The sequence below is a fragment of the Bubalus bubalis genome, chromosome 1 (genome assembly GCF_019923935.1).
Source record: "Bubalus bubalis isolate 160015118507 breed Murrah chromosome 1, NDDB_SH_1, whole genome shotgun sequence".
Taxonomy (NCBI): domain Eukaryota; kingdom Metazoa; phylum Chordata; class Mammalia; order Artiodactyla; family Bovidae; genus Bubalus; species Bubalus bubalis.
In genome coordinates, this window is record NC_059157.1 from 29545986 (window position 1) to 29565577 (window position 19592).

General features: G+C 38.9%; 1 protein-coding gene across 1 annotated transcript in view; it reads left to right on the forward strand.

Moving 5' to 3' along the window:
- The first annotated feature begins 3224 nt into the window (after positions 1–3224).
- The window catches only part of SORBS2 (sorbin and SH3 domain containing 2), a 211340-nt gene continuing 194972 nt past the window's right edge, over positions 3225–19592 (forward strand). Inside the window, exon 1 of the mRNA XM_044938350.1 lies at positions 3225–3783. The gene's annotated coding sequence lies outside the window, so the exon portion shown is untranslated. The remainder of the gene's footprint in view (positions 3784–19592) is intronic.

A 19592-nucleotide genomic window follows, 5' to 3' on the forward strand; every position in this document is an offset into this window, starting at 1 on the left:
AGCTGGGAAAATCCTATTTGTTTCTTGGGACTCTGTATTTAGCAATGAGCAAGTTAGAAGGGAGAATAAAAGTCAGATGAGGCAGAGCAGAGCCAGAGGGCCAGAGTGATGTGTCCGGCAGTCAGAGCAATGAGAGGAGAGGCTTGGGGCAGGTGGTGAAGCCTGATTCTGCAAAGAACACAGCACCCCACCACCCACCTCCCCATCCCCTGCTGCACGGAGTGATTTATAACAACTAACAGAGGGGCCATGAGGGACACCATGGGAGCAAAATGATCCATCTCCGTTCCTGCCAGCTTCCCAGCTCCTAATCCTGTGCAGCTTCGGGTACTCTCTAGCTCTCTCCTTCAGTGGAGTACAGTGGGGGTGTATTGGGGCAAGAAGACAAGACAAAAGAAGACCTTGATAATTTAAAAGGAAAATGACGTCAAAGATGCTTAAACTTAGCTAAACAATCAATCACATGTGAAGGTAGAATAAAGACATTCTTGAACAGGTAGTGAGAATCCACCCTAAAATACCAGATGAATTCAGGATGTTTCTTGATAATTTTTTTTAATGCCAACATTTAATCAAAATCACTTAAATTTTTCTGAAATCATAGTAAGTTAGTAATGCCTGATATTGAAAAGATGAATTAAAACCCAGACTTTACACTAGCCAGTCTTTCAACATCTGTTCAGACACTGTTCTAGGTTGTCACTAAAAGTATATTGAAAAATTAGAATATTCTAAGTATGATAAACAAGACGTAGACCAGGTTGGCCTCAGGGTGTTGAAGGAGCAGTATAAGAGTTAGACAGGAAAGGAAAACAAACTGTGGAAAATTCTGAAAGAGATGGGAATACCAGACCACCTGACCTGCCTCTTGAGAAACCTGTACGCAGGTCAGGAAGCAACAGTTAGAACTGGACATGGAACAACAGACTGGTTCCAAATAGGAAAAGGAGTACGTCAAGGCTGTATATTGTCACCTTGCTTATTTAACTTATATGCAGACTACATCATGAGAAATGCTGGGCTGGATGAAGCACAAGCTGGATTCAAGATTGCAGGGAGAAATATCAATAACCTCAGACATGCAGATGACACCACCCTTATGGCAGAAAGTGAAAAAGAACTAAAGAGCCTCTTGATGAAAGTGAAAGAGGAGAGTGAAAAAGTTGGCTTAAAGCTCAACATTCAGAAAATGAAGATCATGGCTTCTGGTCCCGTCACTTCATGGCAAATAGATGGGGAAACAGTGGAAACAGCGGCAGACATTATTTTTGGGGGCTCCAAAATCACTGTAGATGGTGATTGCAGCCATGAAATTAAGACACTTACTTCTTTGAAGGAAAGTTATGACCAGCCTAGACAGCATATTAAAAAGCAGAGACATTACTTTGCCAACAAAGGTCCGTCTAGTCAAAGCTATGGTTTTTCCAGTAATCATGTATGGATGTGAGAGTTGGACTATAAAGAAAGCTGAGCACCGAAGAACTGATGCTTTTAAACTGTGGTGTTGGAAAAGACTTTTGAGAGTCCCTTGGACTGCAAAGAGATCCAACCAGTCCATTCTAAAGGAGATCAGTCCTGAATGTTCATTGGAAGGACTGATGTTGAAGCTGAAACTCCAATACTTTGGCCACCTTATGCGAAGAGCTGACTCATTTGAAAAGACCCTGATGCTGAGAGGGATTGGGAGCAGGAGGAGAAGGGGACAACAGAGGATGAGATGTTTGGATGGCATCATGGACTCTATGGACATGAGTTTGAGTGAACTGCAGGAGTTGGTGATGGACATGGAGGCCTGGTGTGCTGCAGTCCATGGGGTTGCAAAGAGTTGGACACGACTGAGTGACTGAACTGAACTGACTGAAGTATGATAAACAAGACATTGACCAGGTTGACCTCAGAGTGTTGATGGAGCAGTAGAAGAGTCAGAAAAGAAAGGAAAACTGCTAATAATCTAGAGCACATGACAAGGATGTAACAGTAGTGGCAGATTCCAGGTACAGTGGGGGCACAGAGAAGACCACTGCAAATCCACCCAGGACTGTCTTTAGGGAGGGGGTCTATTTGAGCAAGGGTTGGAAAGGTACAGTAGGAAGCAGACTGGGATGCAGGCAGAAGATTCTGGGGGAATGGACTTGACAGAGAAGGCTTTGGAACATCTGCAAGGCGGGGGGTGGGGGGGTGGGTAGCGGAACACAATACTTAAAAAACAGTAAACCGATGACTACCAGCAAATGAAGGAAGTATCTGTGCTTATAAGTGCAAAGTATCAATACAACTATTCCAATCAAGGTGCTAGAAACAAAAAGAAACAGGATGGTGTCTTGAAAGTATGTCAAATAGAATATGACTGGTGACAGTATTGAAGGGTGGGGATTTTGCAGAAAGTATAAATGGTTAATGGTGTGTATTACGGGAACTTCCCGGGAAGAGGTGAAATTTTAAGGAAGTGTGGGATGAGAGCCATCTAACTGAGGAAGTAAAACTATTCCTGCTTCAAAGGTAGTTTTAAAGCAAAAGAGTCTTAATTTGGTTTTGATTTTCTAGAGTATTTTAATACTACAAATAAATTATAAGTCAGTTAAAGAGTCATTTTCCACAGGAGACAATAGGAATTTTTAGAATTTTATTTTAAAGTTTGTAGTACAGAAAAGTGTATTAAAGTAATTAAATACATGGAATCCATAAATAACACCTCATTAAAATATCCCAACTGGTTTGGTTATTTGGGCCACATATAATGAGTCAAAGGGCTCTGTTTCAGCTGAGGGGCTACAAGATTATCATTGAAAAACAGAAAGTACTGATATAACTACCCATATTTGCCAGTCTCCTTGAGGCTATGAGGAAGGTAGACCCCATTTTGACAATGGTTTCAATTACTGTTGCTACGGTGATTTGCATGTTATTAACCTGGATAGACACAAATCTATGTATTGAGAAGGGCTTTCCTGGCTCAATTTCACATGACTCCGATAACAGAAGTTCCTCCTGAAAGCTGAAAACTCAAGAGCACTTGTACCAAGTGTGAAATATTGAGAATGATCACAGAAGCTACCCTCCTCCCAAAATGATGAGTTCGATGAAAAGAAATTAGCAAGCTGTGTCGGGGCGCCGCACGTGATCAGCCGTGCCTGCTAAGTCTGTCTGTTGGTTGTTGCTATGGCTACGAAAAGCCAGTGGAACCCAATGAGCTGTCTGCAAGCAGTTGCTGGGAGGACCAGCCATTTTACTTATGGAAAACAGGGTGGCATATTCTGCCGAGCTTTACCCTGGAAGGAGCATTTAAAAAAAAAAATCTATTTGAGGGAAGAGAGAAGCAGTGGGCATATTAGTATACAATTAGCACGGCCAGGCATGCCTGCCAGCTGCCGTTTGGACAAGCTGTTGACTGCTTTTCCTAGTAGCTGATCTGAGAACGTGGAATGCAAGGAGATAACACTGCCTATCTGCTATCACACAGCAGGAAAGGTTTTTGTCTTGGGAAGGCTCGCCTGGCCTGCAGTGTTATCTCGGCAGCTCTCTAGCTGCTTACCCTGAAAACTACTGACCCCGCAGGAGGTGTTTCCGGCTGCAAACACCGGTCCGCTGCGTGGCTGTTGCGTATGAGTGGCAGGTCTGAAGAAGCAGGTGTGTGCTCCGATGGGCACTGGACTGTAACGCGGGCGGACGCGCTCGGGTTTACCTGCTTCCTGTTAACAGATTGTTGGCTCAGAGAGCATCTGCCTGCACACTGAGGCCGAGGCTGAGAAGGAGGGTCCCCGTGTAGCCACTTGACTGACAGAGGTAAGCCTTTTTGTCCTTTCTCCAGCACAGCATAACAATAACTCTGGGCAAAACTTCACCTAGACGTTTACATTCATTGTTGGTTCTTTGGCTTTACCAAGGCAACACACACACAGACACATACACACACATACACACACATAAAATAGTGTCAGACAGAATTTTTTTAGTAAAAGTTCAGGTTCTAGAAATCATAGCGATTTTTTAAAAAATTCCTAATGCCTTGGGGTTTCAGATAAAAATTTGCTGTTCTAACACACCATGATGGCTTGTCCGTTTGGACAACCTTCATAATCAACAAGCTTTCTCCTTTAGAAACAATGGAGGCTTTTATAACCTGCGCTTTGACATACATTAAGACAATTACATTGAAAATCAGGGCTGGAAAACTGTGAAGCATTTATTTTTAAGCCTCTGAAATGATGTATTTAACTCTTAACACACCTCTATATACATTTACATTAAGGAAGTCTGTTCCCTATGTAGGTCATAACAGCCAGTGCATCGTGTCCCCTGCGTACTCTGAGCAGAGTCTTGGTGAACTGTTTGATTTAGTTGGGGGTAGTTGTAAAGCAAATAGTGTAGGTATTGGAAGCTGCTCACACGTCCTCCCTGAGTATCATGCATGCCACGCTAGCCCAGAACACAACACCCTCATTGTGTGCCTTAGCTTGGAATCCAGGCAAAGAAAGGAAGTGAATCGCTGCATTGAGTTCAAGCACATCATTACTATGTGACAGTAAAACTTCTTTTATTGCACAACTTTTCTCACAAGCAGATAGGTTTCAGAGAGAGAGAGAGAGAAACCAAAAACACAACACTCCTCTGACAGATGTACTAATATTTGCAGTGGATGTTTGCTATCCATTGCTACATGATAATAGCACAGATTTTGAATTGCAGTAGGAATTGCTCCTTACTGAGTACAATCTCTTAGGAACAAAGCTGTTACTGTGGGTTGAAATTGGTCAGTCAAATCGAAATTCCTGGTAAGGAAATGATCAAATAATGATTAAGTTCTATTTCATCACATTTCAGTTTTAGGTAAATCAGTTCTGTTGGTGTATCGGAAAATGTAAGATCATTTACAATGCTATAGAAAATATTTAAGGAAAAATATTGTGTTGAAAATGTTGAATAAAAACCTGTAAGTGCTAAAGATGAAATCTACCATGAAGTGTAAAATACATAGGATCTGAGATCTACCTCTACGAAATATATCTTTATTTGCTATCCTTTTACCCAACATGTGAATGACATAGGATAAATCGTTTAAGTATGATAACATAATTTTCATAGTTATGTATGAATGTACATCACCTGTTTCACAAATAGAGCAATGTCATTATGCCCTCAGATAACAGAGTTATAGAGCACAAGGAGAATAGTTTAGAAACTTCTGTTCTAAATGTCACCAATAATCAAGATACAGAAATATTAAAAAAAAATTCAAGATATAAGCAATCTCAGTCCAGAAAATCATCTCCAAACATTTAACGATAAGAGCTCTAACTAGGAATATTGTTTGTTTGTGTGTGTGAGACAATGTATAGGATAAAATAGTGAGGTGATAGCGTTGTACTTCACTTATGTTTAACTTTCAAAGCAAAGTTGAACTAACAGACTTAGTTTTGAGTCCAATTTTATAAATAACATCAGCCAAGAAAGTGAGTCTGCTATCGCAAAAGGAAAGGTGGGAAAAGTCTTTCATCAACTTAATTCCTGTTGAAGCTTTGCATGGCAAAAGGAATTTTTAGAAGTAACACAGTGAAAAGCCCTGCAGCAAGAGAGGATCTTGTATTAGATTTTTTGGTGGGATTTTTTAGAAGAACCGGGTGTGACATACCGAAGGTTGTCTCCTGTTGCCTTTGCGTGGCACCATATGTGACAGGAGTCAGACTCTGGGAAGAGGGACGCACAGACTTTATCCCTGTGCTTTCTTCCCCTATGTTAATAACCTTTGAGGTGATGTGCTCTGAAAGATTAGCAGTCTAGGTCCGCTACTGCACAGCACATCTGCATAGTTACGAATGCAACAATTTTGAGAAACAGGCACAGAGATGCAAATCCCAATCTTCCAAGACTCCGCAGCTTTTACTGTTTTCCGCTACTTCCTAACTCACCTGCTAGCAATAGCAAATACTTTGTAATTCCCCAAATGCACTATTCCAAACTTTGGCAAAGCCTGTCTCCTCTGTATAGATTTTTTCTTTAAATCACCCCCAACAGCAGCAGCCACCTGCCAGGCACCCTTCAAAATCCAGCTAGAATGTCTCCCCTGACACTTCCTCACCTTCCCCTTCAGCTTCATCCGATCTTACATCCATAGTCCTGCCCACTACACCCGGTTACACTTGTCTCTGCTCAAGGACTTCCAGAGTATCACTGACCTCTGAACCTACTTGGTCGAGTGTCTAGAATTTGGCATTCTGACATTGTACTGATAACCTCGACTTCACTGTTTTCCTGTTAGTTACCATAAATATGGGCTTGATCTCAAAACGGAAGTCCTATTATCGATTATACTGCATTTGATCAGAGAAACTCAAAACTAAGAACAGCAATGAGCCTTTAATTTCCCTGATTTCAAATTGTAGCTTCAAGATCACAATTTAATAGAAGGAATACATGTCCTGTAATACATCAGAATTTGCTCAAGGAAAATTTTACAATATGTAAGTTTTAAATAAAACCAACTTAAAAGCTTTAATATCTAGAAGATACTGTTTTTCTACTTGTAGCTATTATAGAATTTGCAGGGGAAAATAAGCACCATAAATATCCCTATAAGAAATATGCTCTAAAATCAGGTCACTTAAAATTAATGTTGAATTGATGATGATTAGTAGTTGATTATAAAAGTGTTAGTTATGGAATTGTTTTCCATACTAAAGTCAGAGGAAATTAGAGGCCATGAACTGGGAAGATACCAAAGGATTAATGCCTACAATAGCAGAATTTCTTTTGATTTTCCATGCAAACCTGAAAGGTTACAGGTAATAACTAGTTACATTATAATTTTCCATAACTTGAGTTCCTGGGTGGTGGAGAGAACTGTTACACTCTTGTACAGGTATGCGTTTGGTTATAGAGACGTCCCACTCTTTTTTCTATATTAGATGGCATGATTGTTATTTTTTAAAGCCTAAATTTTTATGGTCTTTTATGGAAAATTTATCACAGTGTTGTAATAAAAATAAGAATGCATCAAAAGTTACATTAAGAATGAATAAATATATAATCCCTCATCTCTAAGATACCTAAAAAGAAAAAGTTGGAATTAATATAATATGAATTCTTGTACTTTATAAAGTAGCAAAGATTAGGGAATTTAAAATATCCAAATGTTTGTAATTACTAAGCCAAATATTTAGGAAACCACCTAAATTCATATTTTATATTTTTTACACTATTTTCCAGCATTGAACTTTATAATCAACGTAAGATATATAGTAACTCTTAAGTATCTTGCTGTCCTTTAAAGGCTTATTTTTACTATCTTCTAGCTGTTATTAATGTATAGCATGCTAATTAAATAATAGCTAAAGTTGAAATTGGTTCTAGTCTTAAAGACTAACCATGCTTAATCAATTATTTTATATTGTATATAGTAATTAGATTTCAGGAAACATGATTCCATAGTATTTCTGTATCATTTTTAAGATTTTCTTTTTTAAGTAACTAAGTTGAATGTCAACATATTATATGTATGTATGACATATAAGTATGTTGACATTCAAATGAAATGAGGGCACTCCTTGCATTTTTTAATGAAGTAATATAATATTTAATTGTATTAGATAATTTTCTAAAAGTTCCTCAAATAATTTCATAATAGATGTCTGTTAAATTCTAAATTGTTACTGCAAAGAATTATATGGAGATTTTCAAGATGTCTTTATATTTCTGAGAAAGTTAAGACATACATACATGTAGCTATAAGGGAACACATCTATAATTAATTGAGTTCTAAATATTGATGGATAAGAACCCTCATTCCAGATTAAGCTTATTTAAGATGATCTTATTTGATATATGACAGAGAATCATCAAAAAGAGGGTTTTATTTGGAGTTTCAGCAACATGATATATCCGTATGAAACTGTATTATACTTTACCCTACTCTTCAAAACAGAAGTTTTGTCAACCAAGAATTTAGTCAAAAAGACAGTGGTTTCTTCTTCCCCATACAGGTCTGGTATGATATAGATCCAGGATTAATTTTGCACCTTTGAAAAGCATTATTTGAGCCAAAATCCAGAAATCTTTCACTTTTCCTAACTCTAAGCAAAAGTCTCACTTTCAAAGAAAAATTTCCTACCTCAAAAAAAAAAAATATCTAGCCATACGCTCGCTATATTTCCTAATTTTTTCTATCCACATTAGAATTTAAGAAAATTTTATTTTTAATAAGAACATTATTTAAAACTTTTAGTTATATTTTGGGTTTTTAATGTGCACTGTTGCTTACTTTTTAAAATTTTGACTTTTTAAGTAAACTAGACATTAGTTCTTCTAACTTTCCTTTGAGATGTCTTCTCAACAGCTGGTGTAAATTACACACCAAAAAGACTTTCTTATAATGAATCTTATCCTCTGCTTTAAGTAGGAAAGTTAATCCAACCAATTAGAAATACTTGTTCTTTTTTGATTTCTTTTCCTGATAAATTTTCAGGAATGGCTGAATGTGAGGGGCAGAATAAACCTCTCAGGCTCCAAGCCTTCTGACCGTCTGCTGAATCTGGTGTCTTCTAGAGACAAATGTGGCTTTAAGGATCAGCCAAAAGGAAGCCAAACAACTGTACCAAAAATAGGCTTCTAATCAAGAGCACTTGTTAACAAAAATCCCTAAGAGTCCAGGCAGGGAATAGTATAAAGAATGGAAACTTTTTTAATGTACCTACACAAATATATGCAAATGAGACAATCTAAGGAAACACTGGCCATGTTGCAGAAAATGTATTAGTATAAATGTTCATTCTATCTGCCTCTATAAAGTCGCTGTCGATACTTCTAGTCAGAGGTAATTATCTTCTTCGGAAACATTTAGTCCTGCGCGGAGGTGGCAGATCGAAAGAAACATGCTTAAGCTTTTGAGTATGTGAGGACTCATCCTCCACCTGTGGACACATCAGCCACTTCTGCCTCTTTGGTTTCTTTTGCGATCAGATCTTAATGTTTAATAAGGTTTTCCTTCACTTTACACGTTAACCAAAAAAATTTAAGAAAGCAACGCTTGGTTGTTTGCAAGCGAGCTTTTTCACAGATTATCAAGATGTCTTAACACATCAAAAGATTTCAAATTTCTGCGCTACAGTTAACAAAGGGAAAGAGATTAGATAACAGTTTCAGTTGTTCTTGTGCTAACCATGTCATCTGGTGAACTGTTTGAGCACTTTCTGAAACAAGCACACTTAATCTGTCAGGTATATAATTGCAGTAGAATAAATACTATTACATCCCGTGGGGATAAATAACTTTTGAAAGAACTTGCCTCTCCGTATCCAGATGTGGAGATGTATATATCAATAGCATAGCATTACTAGTAGTGAAGATAAAAATTTTATAACTTAATTGTTCTGGAACAGAGTGAATAGACTTGTGTTGGCTGATACACCTTGAGCACCGGCTTGAACCAGTGTAGGTAAAGGGAGATGCTGACTGTAGCAAGAATAGGAAAAGGTACAGATTGCTTGCGCAGAATTAAAGTTCCAAGGACAACTCAGCTTGCTTTGCAAGGGCAGCTGGAAGCTTGTAGGCACGTAGCAGACAAGTCAATTTATTAAATATTCAGTCAGTATTTGTGGACTGAATGAATGGATCACACTTTTCCTCTTGATGTTGTGCTAATGGCAAATGTTGATCAGAAGATGTTGCTTGAATGTAAAGATTAAAAGGTCACTGACAAGATTTTCTGAGTTGTTGTTTTTTTTTTTTTTTTTGGAAATCATGAAACTTGAGACAGAAAAAAAGATGGAAAAATTTTTAAATGCTATTATTTTTAAAAATAAAATAGTCTTTCTGATGAGAAGACTCATATATTTTAACAATGATATAAAGCAGAAATATAACCAGAAGCTTAGATAAAACTCAAAGGACATACATCATTTAGTGAATAATTCAGACACCAAGAAAAATTGATTTCCATTCTTTTAACTTTCTTAAAATCTCTGATTACCATCACATTCATCAAAATATGATCAACACTAAAGAGTAAAAGTATCTTGTGCTTTTTAGCGTAAGATAAAAATGTTAAAACCTAGAGTTACAAAAATTAAGAGGTTTATTTTAAGGCTTTAGAATATAGTTAAACAGAGAATTCAAGACAGAAAAAGGCATCCATCTGGGAGATTTTTTCCAGTTAAAAACCATAGGAACTGGGAGACCTTCCATGGCCAAAGAAAATTGCTCTGATTAAACTCAAGAAAACAATGAAACTGAATAACAAGATTTCAATAAGCTGCAGAAAAAATTTCTCAGTTTTTTCAAAAGATACTACTACTAATAAAAAAATTACATAGACTTTACTCTGTGCTAGCTACTATCTGAAAATCCCATGGATGGAGGAGCCTGGTGGGCTACAGTCCATGGGGTCACTAGGAGTTGGACACGACTGAGCGACTTCACTTTCCCTTTTCACTTTCATGCATTGGAGAAGGAAATGGCAACCCACTCCAGTGGTCTTGCCTGGAGAATCCCAGGGACGGGGGAGCCTGGCGGGCTGCCGTCTATGGGGTCGCACAGAGTCGGACACGACTGGAGCGGCTTAGCAGCAGCAGCAGCGGCAGCAGCTGCCATCTGAAGAGCTTGACGTGTATCAGCTTTTTGTTGCCGTTGTTGTCGCCATACAAAGATTGTACACAGTTACTGACTGTGTTTCCCACTCTGTACGCTTCATACCCGTGACTCATTTATTTTGCAAGTTTGCACCACTTAGTCTCCCTCACTTGTTTTTTTCCCTCCCCTCTGGCAGCCACCTGTTGGTTCTCTGTATCTATGACGTCTGTTTCTGCTTTGTGATGTTTACTCACTTGTTTTCCTTTTTAGATTCCACATAAAAGTGAAGTCATATAGTATTAGTCTTTCTGTGTCTGATGTATTTCACTTAGACCTTCTAGGTCCATTCATAGGTGTCACAAATGGCAACATTTCATTCTTTCTTAGAGCTGAGTAATATTCCATATATTACTCTGTGTGTGTGTGTGTACATATATATGTACATAGATACACACACACACATTCCACATCTTTATGCATTCATCTTGTGATGGACATTTAGGTTTCTACTATATCTGGCTACCGTGTGTGGAGTTTACTCTGTGCTAGCTACTACCCCAAGAACTTTACATATATTAACTTTTAATGAAGGATCTGAGAATTCATGAAGCTTTTAAGCGTATTTTAACTGGAATTTTCCATAATGGAATCTTAAAGTAGTCCCCAAAGAGGGACTGAATGAATAGCACATTTAGTTGCTCCTTCTAAGATGCTCTCATATCCGTTTGTAAATTATATTATTTTTATCCAATTTTAATGAAGTTTTCCCTATATGTGTCTCATCTTTCCATATGAAAGTGAATTCCATGAGGGAGTGATGGCGTTTTATGTCCATTTTACCTCCATCAACTTGTCATGGGAATGGCCTAGAGTAGATTAGTTTGGATGATTAGCCCAAGTAGTCTGCTAAATCAATTTCAACAAATAAAATTGACACCAAGGAAAATAGATGGAGTCAAGGTAATAAAAACTGTAAGTGATTCCATGTAACCGTCATGAGAATGAATTCAGTTTACATATCTTTAAATGTTTGTTGTTCTTTGCTACGGTTTTACTCTTTGTTTTTGGTTAGTATGCTTTTCATTTAAAGCACTAAGTTAAATGTCAGAGCCAGTCTTCTTAATACATGGGACCTCCTCAACAGAGGAAATCATGACACGACCAAAAATGTTCCTGCTCACTTAAACCACTTTAGACTTTCCCCCCAGAATTTAATCGCCTGAACAAGTTAACTATATGTTTGTATCTCTGACAATCAAGGAAACAATAAAAATGTGGGAAAGCACGTTATCTCCTTTACCAGAAAAACTGTTATTCATTTGTTGAAAATCTGTTTTGGGAAAAGGGTTTTTTCTTAGATCAAAACTTCAGATGGCTGGTAATATATTCTGAATTCTTTGACACTGACTTTACTTAGAAACATGACTTTTTATATTATATGTAGTCTACTATATGTAGTTCAACTTCCTTTCAAACATAAATTTAATTTTAGAAGACTAACATAACTGATTTATATAATTAATATGACTTTTTTCTTGAATTTAAAAAACTTTCCTTCTGAAGTGAACAACATGCTTTTAATACATTTTAAATTAACTTTTAGATTTATTGGCAGCAGAGAGGCGTTTCGTCATTCTCATTTTGTAAATAAAAGTAAATGAAAAAGCCATGAATAATCTAATTTAATTTGAAAATCACCTTCCTTTTGACCCAAAGTCCCAAATGTCCTCTCATATTGACAGTTCTCTGGTAAAATAATTGCACCTGATGTATGTATTATTATGTGATGTATTAACACATCATAATCATTTTGAACCCTAAACTTTTGCTTCCTTTGGGATGAACTGGGAAAGCATACCCCTGAAACTCTTGTTCACTCCTCCTGGCACTAACATTTAACTTTGCAACTGTCAAGAACTGAAAGATTACAATCATAAAATTAAGCTTCCTGGGGAGTGTTCCATTCACGAACTGCCTTGCTCCCAGACTCCTCTGCATTCTGTTTATAACCCAGTCTGTGAGAGGAAGTGCTGACTTCCATGGTCCAGAGAAAGCCCAGAAGGGAGGAGAGGACAGGAGCTTAACAACGAGGACCCAGGAGGATCCCAGTACTCCAAGGTATTTGCTATCAGATGAGGTCATTCAACTAAAAGAGCTAGGAGTTCAGTAGAAATTAGAAAAAGTCACATGTTCTGATTTCCAACCAGAAGTAAAGCATTTCTTTTGAAAATTCAAGTTCTAATTTTAATGACAGAAACCGAAATACAGTTCAGTTTATGCTCTTTTCCTCTTCTAACTATTACAAAGACCTCAGTTCAGTTCAGTCGCTCAGTCGTGTCCGACTCTTTGTGACCCCATGAACTGAAGCACTCCAGGCCTCCCTGTCCATCACCAACTCCTGGAGTTCACTCAGACTCACGTCCATCAAGTCGGTGATGCCATCTAGCCATCTCATCCTCTGTCGTCCCCTTCTCCTCCTGCCCCCCTCCTTCCCATCATCAGGGTCTTTTCCAATGAGTCAACTCTTAGCATGAGATGGCCAAAGTATTGGAGTTTCAGCTTCAGCATCAGTCCTTCCAGTGAACACCCAGGACTGATCTCCTTTAGGATGGACTGGTTGGATCTCCTTGCAGTCCAAGGGACTCTCAAGAGTCTTCTCCAACAGCACAGTTCAAAAGCATCAATTCTTCGGCACTCAGCTTTCTTCACAGTCCAACGCTCACATCCGTACATGACTACTGGAAAAAGACCTAGACCAACGCTATTCCCTTTTACAACAAAATCTGAGTTCCTATGAAGCTCCATGTCTTACATTTCAGGGAGATATGGCAGGTACGGAAATGAAATATTGATGTATCCAGTAAGTCTCAAATTAGAACAATTTCCATGACAACTTACTCAGTCTTCTTTAATGAAACACTTGCACAGTTCATATACAGAACCAACATTCTGTTGTTTGGCTCCCTGTATATTATTTTGTGTTATGAGAAAAGTAAAGCATTTTTTGAGAAATCAGTACATAAGAATTACACTCTTATGTAATGCATCTCACAGAGTGACAGTATTTTATCTGGCCAACAAAACTGAATGGTTTGTTGTTGACTAACATTAAGAAACATCACTTCCCAAAAGGTCAGATTACTATATAGTTGGTCAGCGCGTTCTGTAGGGAAATAAAATCAGAATTGCATCTGACAAGTATAACATCAGGGACAGACAATTTGAAGACTATCCTCAAACTAGATTTGCCCAGCAAACACATCAGAACCGTAAGTCCATAACTGCTAAGTAGACTAGAATATCTAGAGTCCCCTGTTCCTGCAGCTGGCCTTGACCACACATTGACAAGAGTCTCTAACTCCCTTTTCTTCCCAGACTTCTGAAGATTGTTGTCTCAATTGCTGGTATGTTCACATCAATTAGTTGCCATCTGATTTTATCTGATATTGAAAAGAAGGCTTTGATAGGGAAAATAGAGGATGAGAGAGATGCTAAGTTCTGAGAACAATGTAAGGAGAGACCAGACTCAAATACAGCTACCAAAGTTTTAAGTGTATATTTAAAAATCATTCTTGAATTTTCATATCATTCATTTTTGTCATTTATTGCACCCTCAAGGACCTACAATGTGTTTGGCATGGATAAAAAGATAAGAAAATGAAACAGAAAGACATTTAAAAAGCTTATAGTTTAGTAATAGAGATAAGACAGGAACACTGATTTTTATAATTAGAAGATGAAGAGTAATAAGTACTATAAGGGAAGTATAACCATGCATTTATGTATTTCCTCAAAAGACATGCCTTTGTGTAGTTTGGTATTGAGCAAAAGTTATTTTTCCTATTGAAGTTATGAGTACTACTAGTTCAATTTTGCTGGGAAAAATAAATAAGGATTTAAAAAAATAAATTATCTCAAAGGGTTTTTGAGGCTTAACTGGATTATAAAGGTTAAGTGTGTAGAATGGGGCCCAGCATGTAGAAGATGCTTACAAAGTGCTAGCAGTATTTCACTGGCCAAAAAGTTTGTTGAGGTTTTCGGTACGATCTTAGAGACAAATCTGAATGAACTTTTTGGCCAACCCAATATTATTAGCAATCATGTATATATAAACGAGTTAAGTAGAGAGGCATGTGCTGTGCAGGCTCTGCAAGTTCAGTGGTGACTTGCCAGACTCAGTTCTTGAGAACTGTTCACAGTCTTCAGGGATGAGGGAAAGGATGCTAACGATGACCAAAGAGTATCACAAATACCAATATAGAGGTGAGAGAACACTCAGATCAACTCTTCTAAGTGTTTGGGCTGCATCTCAAACAAGGACTCCTCTGCTGCTGCTAAGTCGCTTCAGTCGTGTCCAACTCTGTGCGACCCCATAGACGGCAGCCCACCAGGCTTCCCGTCCCTGGGATTCTCCAGGCAAGAACACTGGAGCGGGTTGCCATTTCCTTCTCCAATGCATGAAAGTGAAAAGTGAAAGTGAAGTCGCTCAGTCATGTCCGACTCTTAGCGACCTCACGGACTGTAGCCCACCAGGCTCCTCCATCCATGGGATTTTCCAGACAAGAGTACTGGAGTGGGGTGCCATTGCTTTCTCCGCAAGGACTGCTCAACAGTCTTAAAAATAGGTGATTCTCACTCAGGATGGTATGGCATTCATAGAAATGTAGGGCATGCACAGGATCTACTGTGCTTGTGGGGTGGGGGGTGCTCCCAAGGTATCAACAAGGAAACATATGGGGCATAAAGAATAAGTGGGCTCTTGTTTTGGAATGCACTGAGCTCTGTGATTGACAAACAGCATGTGCTAAAGCACAGGAGCAAGAAGGAGGTGTTCTAAAGACTGAAAGTCAAGTCGTTGGGTGTGGTTGGAATGCAGGGTGCTTGACATGGACAGAGAGAGGGTAACACAGACAAGAACACCAGAGCCAGATGGTGGCATCATGTGTCACGCTCAGGTAGATGAGAAGGCTTTGGAAGAGTTCTAACAGGAAGGTGAAATACTGTAATAAGATTTCCATTATAAAACCTTTATTCCGGTATAAAGTACAACCAGGGTGGGGGCAGGTGGTGAGACTAAATTCAAGGATTTCACAGAGGATGGTGCAAATTACAGGAAGAACACTGCCCCAGACCTTGATCTGTTATCTCTTAAGGATGTGGGACATGAGATTGGAGTTTCAGAAACTTCAGGAAACTTAGATTATCTGTGTTGAAATTTCATACAAATGGGAATTGCCATGTAATAGGCAAAGCATGATGCAAAATGAAACGATGAGACTCCTTATTCAAAAATTATTGATAATTTCAACATGAAGACCATAAAGTATTAAACCCAGCATCTGCCCTTTCTAAGCACAGGACCAGGTATAAATGCTCAGGTGGTTGTTTGTTGTTCAGTTGCTAAGTTGTGTCCGACTCACTGTGACCCCATGGACTGTAGCCCGCCAATACTCCTTTGTCCATGGGATTTCCCAGGCAAGAATAGTGGAGTGGGTTGCCATTTCCTTCTCCAGGGGATCTTCCTGGACCAGGGATTGAACCCACGTCTCCTTCATTGGCAGGTGGATTCTTTACTTCTGAGGCACCGCAGGTCCATAAAGCCAACCCTGCACACAACTTGCATTTTTATTCATCAGATGTGAACACACTTACCTTTTGTCCATCAAACTCAATGGACTTAATGAGTAATGAATTTGACTACCACTACTGGCAGCCACTTTTCCTGGTTGGAGGAAAATCAGCTTCTCCCCAGGCTGGGGTCCTTGGGATGCGTGAGTTCTGCCATACCCTTCCCATACTCCACATGGTAGGACCTCGGTCATCAGAACATCATCACCTGGACCCCTGCATCATGTCAAGGGGGCCCTTGACGTTCCCAAAGTGGGAGGAATCTGAAAGCTCCTCATTTCTCTTCTACCTTCTAGAAAACCCTCTCTCCCCTCCTTTCCTGTGGTAAGAGGGCATTCCAACATGGAAGTGAGAAGATTGAGCCTTCCCAGAGGATGCGGGAAGGGGAACTGGGTCAAGGAAGCATAATCTGGAACTCTCTCAGATAAGCCAAATAGCTCGAGAGTTTGGGGTGGATTGTGTGCCTGCAGTTCTATGTCCAGGCCAATGCTTGAAGATGCATTTGGATTTTTGTATTTACGGATTTCTGTGAACGGAAGGTCCTCGACCCTAACAGTGTCAACATACTGATCAGTTTCAGACTTTCCCTGTAGCTCATCACAAATGGAAGTAGGGATCTGCCTCACTGAATAGCACCAGGTGCCAAGAGGGCCCCAGACACTCAGGAATGTGAGTGTGCCCCCCAAGACCCCCTACCCTGATCCCGCTTTGCCCTTCCTCCTCCTCCATCTGTCTCCATTCTCCTTCCATCTGATGTCATTTATTCATGGGGTTGTTGTAAAAATCCAAATTACAGTTTGAAGTCCCAGTTAATTGTATTTAGTAAACAATTTTACGCTCATTATTGTTGGTTGCTGATTTTTAAAGGTCAGTAAATTACAGTATGAATTAAGTAAGTTTCAATAGCCCATAACTGCTTTTCCCTTTGTATGAGCCTTGTCAAAGACAAATTTTCTCTCATTCTGCATCAAAGTCCCTGCAGTTTTTTTTTAAAGAAAGAGGCAAGTGTGTTAAGTGTTGGTAGTCTATTGAATAGTTAGGTCATTTCCAAATAAAATAAGATTTTGAAACATTTACTACTAAACACTAATTTCCTTTTACAGAGAAACTAAAGAGATTTGGGACTATAAATGAATAATGTTTGGTGCCATCCTAAAATGTTCTAAGAAAGCAAGGGTTTTAGAAATTGTCACTGGTATTTATGCTCACCAATCTATAAAATACTAATATAAAAGTTCTAGGTTGCTAAAGGAAAGTAGGAAGTGTGTTTTCAGTAAAAAAAAAAAAAAAAAAAAAAGTATGAAAAAAATACTAAAAAGAGTTGTGCATGATCAGGACTTTCTAAAATTGGATTACAATTAGTTAGATAAATGGATTTTGTTAGAAATGACACAGCCATAAGAAAACTGGTTAGAGTCAACTAGGTCCAAGATGGCGGAGCTGACTTTCACTAGACCTTGAGCCTTGGTATTTACGTGTATTGTGACATATCAACAGGCTAAATGATACACCCATCAGCATTGACTAAATCTGACCAAATGTTCTAAACCCTTTTAATTGATCTTTTCGATAAAACTTCCTAAATAGAATTCTTTTGAAGTTCTTTTGACCTCTAGCTAATATTGGGGTGCTTCAGAGGGCCTCTGAAACATTCCAAAGAGAGATATTAAACTGTGTTTATTTGGTTGGTTAAATTACATGAAGAAGATTATCAGATGAGTAATAAATCTGCCCATGTTATAATGTCAGAGAAGGCAATGGCACCCCACTCCAGGACTCTTGCCTGGAAAATCCCATGGATGGAGGAGCCTGGTGGGCTGCAGTCCATGGGGTCATGAAGACTCTGACATGACTGAGCGACTTTACTTTCACTTTTCACTTTCCTGTATTGGAGAAGGAAATGGCAACCCACTCCAGTGTTCTTGCCTGGAGAATCCCAGGGACGGGGGAGCCTGGTGGGCTGCCATCTATGGAGTCGCACAGGGTCGGACAGGACTGAAGTGACTTAGCAGCAGCAGCAGGGGCAGGTAGGGAGGAGCCTGCAGGGTAGAGTAAGGTCTGGTCATGGGCGTGGCCTTCAAGGGATGTAAGTGCAGGCGTGTGATTTAACATCTTTCAACCACAGGTCTGGAACCAGGTAGATGAGGATATTATGCCTGGGTCATAGGCCGGTTAGTTCTAGTACATGAAATAATTCATGCAAAAGTACCCACAACAGTGCCTAGCACATAACTGGCTCTCAGTAAATGACAACTCTGCCATCAAAAGTCTTCTGGGATGAAAGAGAAATGGGGATCTAGCAGAGAGGTCTTGACATGATAGATCTGGATCGGGCCCAGGGCAAAAACTATGTACTGCAAAATTATCTACATGAATTTCCACAAAAGATAATGTAAAGCATCTTAGTATAAAACCCACCAGACTTTCAGTGATCACATAGTTCTTAAACTTGACCTTTAAAACTCAAAGAAGCTTTTAGAATAATCTAACCCACATACTTTTCTATCTTCTGGTTATCACCGAATTATTTCATGCCAAGGCAAACTTCGCAGAGTTATTAAGTGAAAACACCGTGTTAGCATAGAATGGGGGAGATCATTATTTTTAAAGATCCTAATTCCAATAGCCATCCCACCATTAACTGAGCTAATAGAGAAGAATTTTAATGAGCCCTACAATCCCAAAGGACTTGCTCCAGAATGTGTTATAGGGTCTTTTGCCAATAGATTTACCTGCTTAATTATGTTTTTCTTGAGCTGATCTAAAATTAATCTTCAAGTCACGTGGTGCTGAGTTTGGTGACCTGCAACTGTTAGTTAGGAATGTCAAATAACAGTAAGTTTTCTTATAAATGTTAGCTACCATTCACTGAATGCATACTGTGTTGGGCAGCTTGCCAAATTCTTCAAATACCTCTCACTGACTATTCACAAAAACACTCTGATGAGGGTATTATTCTCATTTTACGGAAGAGGAAACAGGGTCTGAGAAGTTAAACATCTTGTACAGGGTCACACTTGTGGGGAAGGGAGGAATCAAACTTGGGCCGGCCAGATTCCAAACCGGTGCTCTAACATTTTTCTAGATTGATTCTTTGTGGGAACTTCTGACTAGCTCCCCCCAAAGTATTATAATTCCCATGCTATCCTCCTCTCTATATTTTTTCTTTGTGGACTCTGTAGAAATATTTATTTACCAGACTATACCAAGTATCTTTATTCTCAAAGACGGGAATCAACACAACAATAGAATTAAGGAGGGGGGAAAAGTCAATCTAGAAGGCAAATAAGGATTATCTCTCTGTGGTGAGATTGCAGATGAAATTTTCTTTTCTTCTTTTGCTTGTTAATATTTTCTAAATTTTGAAAATTTCAAAATAAGGAGATGCATATTGGTGAGGGCCG